Source organism: Mesoplodon mirus (assembly GCF_964341445.2).
Source record: "Mesoplodon mirus genome assembly, contig: HAP1_SCAFFOLD_1756, whole genome shotgun sequence".
NCBI lineage: Eukaryota > Metazoa > Chordata > Mammalia > Artiodactyla > Ziphiidae > Mesoplodon > Mesoplodon mirus.
The window spans coordinates 10956-12280 of record NW_028294519.1 but is presented as its reverse complement, the minus strand read 5'-3'; the positions used below and the strand labels follow the sequence as shown (position 1 = coordinate 12280).

General features: G+C 55.5%; 1 pseudogene across 1 annotated transcript; it reads right to left on the bottom strand.

Annotated features, from left to right (window-relative positions):
* Window positions 1–229: 229 nt before the first annotated feature.
* On the bottom strand, window positions 230–796 carry LOC309798126 (protein FAM170A-like; annotated as a pseudogene). Its single transcript has one exon. The product of its transcript is annotated as a protein FAM170A-like (transcript).
* Window positions 797–1325: the final 529 nt, after the last annotated feature.

Genomic DNA, 1325 nt, shown 5'->3' with positions numbered 1-1325 from the left:
AACTGCAGAGCCATTAGGTCAACCAGCACATGTGTGCGGCCCCTTCCCTTAGACTCCTCTGGGCCCTCGTGACATAGGCTCAGAAGACTGCCAGCCTCAAGCCTTACCTCTTCCAAGGGACGGCCACACCGTCTTCCAGGATCTTCTGTCCCATGAATCTCAGTTGCTGTTTGGAACTCAAAGGAGAGAAAAGACCCTGCCTGCGGGGTCTCTTTGGGCTGGGGCCTTCCCCCGTGGGCTGCTCTCCCTCATTCTCCTTTTCTTCTTGCTTCTCTTCCTCCTCCTCCTCCTCCTCCTCAGGGGTGCTCTCGGATTCCACATTGCCCATCCACTGGGCCATGTTGAGATGAAAGACACGGCAGCTGAAGCCCTGCAGGACACCGCCCTACACGTGCTGCTGGAGGATCTCCAAGGTGGGGAAGACCCGGCAGCAGGCCATGCACCTGAAGCCGGTCTCCATGGTCACCATCCAGTCCAGTGTCTTGGCCCTGGGTCTCTCCTCGACGGCAGGTGACCCTGATGGGCTGCCTGGCTCTGCCCTTTCCTCATACTCTTTCTCCTCCCCAGTGGGCTCACTGTCAGACAGGAGGCTTTCAGTGAACACATCAGAGGGGCAAGTGCCTACTGTGCACGCATCCTCAGGAAGGGTCACTTCTTCTATCGTCAGCTGCTTTTCAGGCAACTCCAAGGGTTTCTTTGTCTTCCAGGAGACAGCGACACCCTTGTTCACTTGTACCTGCATGTAGTATATTTTCATGCCCCTTTCCTCTTTGTCTGGGTGCAGATAGTCCTTACAGGGTGAAGAGAGTGAGGAGGAGACACAGTGTGATGGGGGAGCGGTCTCCCCTTCTTCCTGAACCTGGGCTAGGGGTGCTGTAGGCCAGGCAGTGTCTCGAAATCTCCGCATTGCTGAAAAAGGAAATTAAAACCATAATAACATGCATGGGCCGTGCCGGAAGCTGAGGGAGCAGGTGTGGTAGACGAGAGAGGGACATTTGCATGACGTAGCTATGTCGTGAGCTTGGTGTCTGTTGGCCGTAGGATGGAGCGGTGTATCTGGTGTCATCTGTGGGCTTTTCATGTGCGTGGGGGGGATACTGGAGCGGTGTCTGTATACAGGGGTGTGGAGTATGGTGGTGAGGGCTGTGGTATGTGAGGGATGCGGCTGGATGCGTGTATGACAAGGAGTGTGATTTTGGTAATATTGGTGGTGCGTTACTTGTGGAATGGGGCTGTGGTGCTTGGGGTTTATGTGTGCTGTGAGAAGGGCTGTGCCTGGAGGGCAGATGTATGTGTGAGCTGTGTGGACCTGAGCTGGATGGTCC